At 52.9% G+C, this 5,687-nt stretch overlaps 1 long non-coding RNA gene across 1 annotated transcript; it reads right to left on the bottom strand.

Annotated features, from left to right (window-relative positions):
* Window positions 1-1,631: 1,631 nt before the first annotated feature.
* LOC144613780 (uncharacterized) lies at window positions 1,632-5,483 on the bottom strand. Its single transcript, XR_013551171.2, has 2 exons — window positions 5,248-5,483; window positions 1,632-4,376 (listed from the first exon to the last, which is right to left on the bottom strand). It is a non-coding gene; the product is annotated as an uncharacterized LOC144613780 (long non-coding RNA).
* Between the last annotated feature and the right edge of the window lie 204 nt (window positions 5,484-5,687).

The following is a 5,687-nucleotide window of genomic DNA, read 5'->3' as shown; positions in this document are numbered from 1 at the left end:
AACAGTTACAGTAAATCCACATCACCTCTGGCAGGAGCGCTGCTGGGAAATCTATGGAAGCTGCCCCGGCAATTTCCAGATAAACTCTCGTTAAAAATCTCGATCGGTCCACGATTAAAACGGGCTGCTCGGGAAAATCTGGCATAGGGCCTTCTGGAGGATTTAAAGGGCTGCGCAGAAGACATTCTTTTGATTCCACAGCTTTAAAAAGTCGGATTAGAACATTTCTATCATTTCCATTGCGCCTTCCTCTTACAAAACTATCTTAGAACTGAGAACTTACAGGACGTTTTCTGAAATTAAGGACGCTTTTGTGGGATTTTTAAGTGGCCATCACAACGGGTACGGTTAGTAGTGCACCAGAAAGATTCCCGAGTCTGTGGGCTGGACGGACCTGCCCGAGCACGGGAGCGAGCAGCACTCGCGGGACCGAGAAAGGACAGAACTTTCCTTCCGTCCTTGACTGTGGAGAAGCAACAGAGGTGATGCCACAAAACAACCCCCACGGGGTAGAAGGGAGGTCAGAGAGCGAGGTCCGCTGAGGGGCCTGGAGGACAGAGGGGCCTGGAGGACAGAGGGGCCAGATGGACCCTCCACACTGCCCGTTCTGCTGCTCTGAAAGGTCCCTTCCACACTGCGATCTCCGTTGGGTAACCCCTTTTCGCATGGCCTTGATTTTGTTCTTGATGCTTCTCTGTATTCTCCAAATGTTCTATAATGAGAAACATCTAATTTTTAATCAGAAAAAAAAAATCAATGAAACATGCAAGCAAACGGGAGACGTGCCAGGGGTCAACGAGCTGTCACTAGCCTGTGCTGTCACTCTCCTTTCTCAAGTGTCCCCTCTTCTTGCCTATAAAGTGACAGGAGGGTGGGAAGATCGCTGGTCCCTTCGTCCAGACCGTCTGTGGCTCCGGGTACAGCCTTCCTGTGTAGCACAGAGTGGCAGCGATTTCATCCAGATCCTAAAGTTCCCTCTGGCTTCTGGAAGGCTCTGCTCCACCTCCGCTTCTCTTAAGACCACGATACCTCGGTGTTTCACACCCAACACAACGTGCAAGTCTGCGTCCCACGCCGTTCCCAGAGAACCGACAGACTGAAAAGCCATCTGCCAAGTCGTGGTGAGGTAGCAACGATGCTGATGACAGTATGACAGCCTGCCCGAGGAGACACTCGCGTTTTGAGAGGGAGGTCCGGGACATGCCCTACAGGAAGGGCCTCTAGCAGGATGCGTGCTCGCTGAGGGAGGTGCTTCCTGACCACGTGGACCGGCTGTTCTGAGCTCGAACATCACCACGCAGGAGCCCCTCGAGGTAGACTAGCTGCGTACAGACCTCTCGCTGAGCGTGTCTTATGCTCTAAAAACGTTTTCAATCCTAATTCCAAATTAGGAAAGGGAAATGAATGGGGCGCCTGGGTGGCTCAGGCGGTTAAGCGCCCAACTTCGGCTCAGGTCATGATCTCATGGTCTGTGAGTTCGAGCCCCGTGTCGGGCTCTGTGCTGACCGCTCAGAGCCTGGAGCCTGTTTCGGATTCTGTGTCTCCCTCTCTCTCTCTGCTCCTCCCCCGTTCATGCTCTCTCTCTGTCTCAAAATTAAATAAACATTTAAAAAAAAAAGCACTTAAAAAAGAAAAGGGAAATGAAATTCTTTTATTATTTCTGAGGTTGTCACTTAATGTTCACACCAACCTAGAGAACAACATGTCACTTATTCAAAAGATTATAATGATTTACGATTCTCTTGGAACCTTCTCCCCTCGCAACTACTTGTGCCCAACCCTCCCACCTCCTAACCTCACAGGCTCATCACGAGGCGTCCATATGTCAGGCTATTTTGAGTTGGCCCAGCCCTATATGGGAGCCACATTAGTGACGGCATCAGTCCGAATGTCCTTAGAGGGGCCGCAGGCGGGCCGCTGCTGAGCTGTGCTGCATTTAAACCTCTGGAAGAAAGCGGACCCGATTTCTGAGGGCTGCTGTGTGAGCAACAGCTACCCAACTACAAAAGGACCTTCAGGCAGGCGGCCAGGTGACGAGAGGGACCACCTGCCCCGAGGCGCCCCCTGGAAGGCAGACCGCTGGTGTCCCGGGGAACAGACTACCTGTTGGCGGAGGTCTCCACGGCGTGGGGGCGGGGGGGACCACGTGGGCCACACGCTTTAGAAGCAGGGCTGTGCACTTGTTCATGGGTTGGTTCTCATACGAACTTAAACCTTCTCCCAAATACAGAAGAGGACCGCCTGTTTAAAACTGGGAACATTTACAACAAAGTGGTATCTCCGAGTAAACTAGGTTAACAAAGGTTTCTAGTGTTCGTGCTGCCCGTGGTATTTTCAGATGGAGGAGAAATCCCATCTATGCAACCCTAAATTTTGAGTAAACTTACCACAGAGCATGATCCCATACGTGTGGTCCTGGGAGAGAGGGACATAGATGTCACGCCACGTCTGAACCCCCAGTCACAGCTCCCAACTGAGAGACGGGCCCACAGGTGCCCATGATGGACAGATGTGTCCTCACGTGTCCCTGATGCAGGGTTGTGCCCGTAAGTGCCCCCGATGGAGGACTCTGTCTGCAGGGGACCCCCCAAGCCATCACACCCTCAGCCCACATCGCTACCAGGTCCCCTCCACCTCCGCTGGCACCAGGACCTCAGTACAGAAGGCTTGTTCACAGGACCCTTTTCGGGACCGTCTGTTACCTCTTAGGAGTTAAAACCCCCGGTCAATGTCCAGATCTGACGGGCTGAGTCCAACAAATCCCGAGAGCACTGCGCGGACGGCCTGGCTTTGCTGGGGCTCTCCCGCACCTCCGCCAGGCGAGGCAACCCACAGACCGACGCGGGGACAGGCCCCCAGGACTGTTCACTACCAACCAGAGCAACACCCTGGGAGAGCCTGCCGGCCACACCCCCCACACAGGTGCACTTCATGAAGACACAGGAGCACTGGCTCAATTCGGGTGAAAATCTGGGCCAGAAACTACCACGAAGGGGCCGCCACGCCTCTTGACTCGGAGGCCACTGTGTGGGCCAGGGCGTCACCCTCACCCAGGCAGGCTAGAGGCCCAGGACAGGCCTCCGGACAGGCCGGGGATCCGCGATTTTAATTCTGCTCTCAGATCTGTCACGGCCCAGACTCAAAGTGGCCGCAGCCACACCAGAGACCTCACCTCGAGCCGTAAACACTGTCTGCGCCACACGTCCGGGTCCAACCCGACGCTGGGCTGCCCAGCCGGGGTGCACAGAAACACTGCTGCAGACAGATCCAGGATGGGGTAACTTCCAGAAGCAGGGCTCCAGAGCATGCCAGCCACGAGGGGCCTCCTTCTGGGGTGCAGAAGCAGTCGTGTGTGTGTTTATGCAGAACGGTGCCCATTGTAGGGAGCTCCTTTCTAATGCTTCCAGCTTCTGTAATCCACTCGATGCTTCCTTACTACGGTTCCATACACTTCGCTGAAGAAAAGTCACGTGAGCAGAAGGGAAGAAACGAGTAACCCTGGCACCTCAGGGCTCATAAATGGATGTCCAGGGCTCTGGACGGGGCTGTGCGCACAGCTGAGTATGAGGCGACTTTTAAAATTCAGGTCTTACGGCTGCACTGTCACCACGTGCTTGTCCACCCGCTACTTGATTGTGACTAGTTTGCCAGGTTTCCCCGAATTTTTCTAAACTACCAGGAATTTAAAGACAAAATAAACGAATCATCACCACCCTTAGCTACCTGAAAAATGTTCCAAATGGAAGTGCAAAGAGTTCTAATCTTTCTAGTAGCTTCCTTGTACTTTTCAAGTGGGTGCCAGCTATCCTAGATCCAAGCGTGAAGGGGAGAGTCAGCTAGTGATGGTCATGTCTGGTCCACACGTGATGGTCACATCTGGTCTACACGGCTCACCCGGCTTGAGGGAGGACACGTTCCTCAGAAGGTGGTGTCCACTTCCGCTCTGTCTCCAGCACCTTGTCCAGCCCTTCCTACTGGCCAGGCCCGGGAGGTACTTTTACTCGCTGTGCGTGCGCTCTACTGTCCCACTTACCGTCTCACTGGGTAGGCTCACTGCGTCTCCGGTGTGACCGTGTCCTTTCTCCAAATGACGTACCTGCCTTTCCTCCTCGTTCTGAGGTCCTCTCCGTAGAAACTCAGCGAGAGGAGCTGAACGCCACGGCCACTCGCTGCGTTCTGCCTACTTCCCGGGACAGGCAGAGGTCAAAGACGGCAGCTGGACGTGCCGACCCTCGGCCAACTCTGCCCTCAGTGAGTGAGCAAGTCGGGTGCGTGGAGAACAGATCCTTCGTCTCAACCAGAGGGTTTCTTCAGCAGCTCAGGGCTCTCGCCCTCTCGCTGGGATCCTGGGCCTCCGCTGGGGGAGCATCTGTGAACTACAGGAAGACAAAGAAGACGTGACGACCCAAAACATACTTTTAATGTATTGTTTTGTTTTGTTTTGTTTTAAATGTTGCTTTTTAACAACTTCTAACCCATGTTCACATTTTGGGCTGAGGAAACAGAACTACGTTTAAAAGCAACCGAGATGATGTGTGTATTAGGGTTCTCTAGAAAAATAGAACCAACAGGTAGTGTATGTATACAGGTAGTGATTTTAAGGAAATAGCTCACATGATTGTGAGGTTTGGGAAGTACAAAATCTGCCGTAGGACGGCAGGCTAGAGACCCAGCAAGAGTTGATGCTGCAGGCTGAGTCCAACTGCTGGCAGAATTTCTTTTCAGAGGCTCAGTCTTTTCCCATTTAGGCCTTCAACTGATTAGGTAAGGCCCACCACACAATGCAGGGAAATCTGGTTTACTCAAAGCCTATCAAATGTTAAACGACTTAAATGTTAATCTTATCTGAGAAACACCATCACAGAACATTCAGAATAATATTTGACCAGATATCTGGGCCACAACCCAACCAGGTTACCACATCAAATTAACGCTCACAATATGCTTCAGATTATTTTGGGGTACAACTTGTGTGACTTCCAAAAAGTGTCCTCAAAACGCAGCACTTCCAGGGACATTAAACTAAGTCCTCACCTCACACCGCCCCTTCTCTAGCAGGACCCGGGAGCACGGTCTCTATTTCACCTCCTGCAGCCCTTCCAGGGGGAGCCAGCTCTCACCCTCCTGGCTCTGCTTGCCCTCACCATGCATCCCATCTCTCCTCTCTGCCTGTCTCCCCCGGGCCTTGGGGCATGTTTTTGCGATTGCACTTCAAGCCCCCCACTCCTGGAACCCCCGAAGCCTCACCTCTGGGCAGCCCACCTTCGCCATCTTTGGTGAAGACAAAGTTATTGTGCTTTTAAAATCTCTCTCAGGGCGCCTGGGTGGCTCAGTCGGTTGAGCGTCTGACTTCGGCTCAGGTCACGATCTCGCGGATCATGGGTTTGAGCCCCACATCGGGCTCTGTGCTGACAGCTCGGAGCCTGGAGCCTGCTTCGGATTCTGTGTCCCTCTCTCTCTGCCCCTCCCCACTCATGCTCTCTCTCTCCTTCAAAAATAAGCATAAGACAAGACAGAATAGAACAGAATCAAAAAAATCCAATCCAATCCAATCCAATCCAATCCAATCCAATCCAATCTCTCTCAAAATACGTGCCGCCCTGCTCTTTCTATTCCCACTGCCACTGCCCATTTCCGGGCCCTCGGCATCGGATCGGGGTCTACACGGTGAAATGACCTCTGATCTG

The sequence above is a fragment of the Panthera onca genome, chromosome D3 (assembly GCF_046562875.1).
Source record: "Panthera onca isolate mPanOnc1 chromosome D3, mPanOnc1 haplotype 2, whole genome shotgun sequence".
NCBI classification, from domain to species: domain Eukaryota; kingdom Metazoa; phylum Chordata; class Mammalia; order Carnivora; family Felidae; genus Panthera; species Panthera onca.
This window is presented reverse-complemented; position numbering and strand designations above follow the sequence as displayed.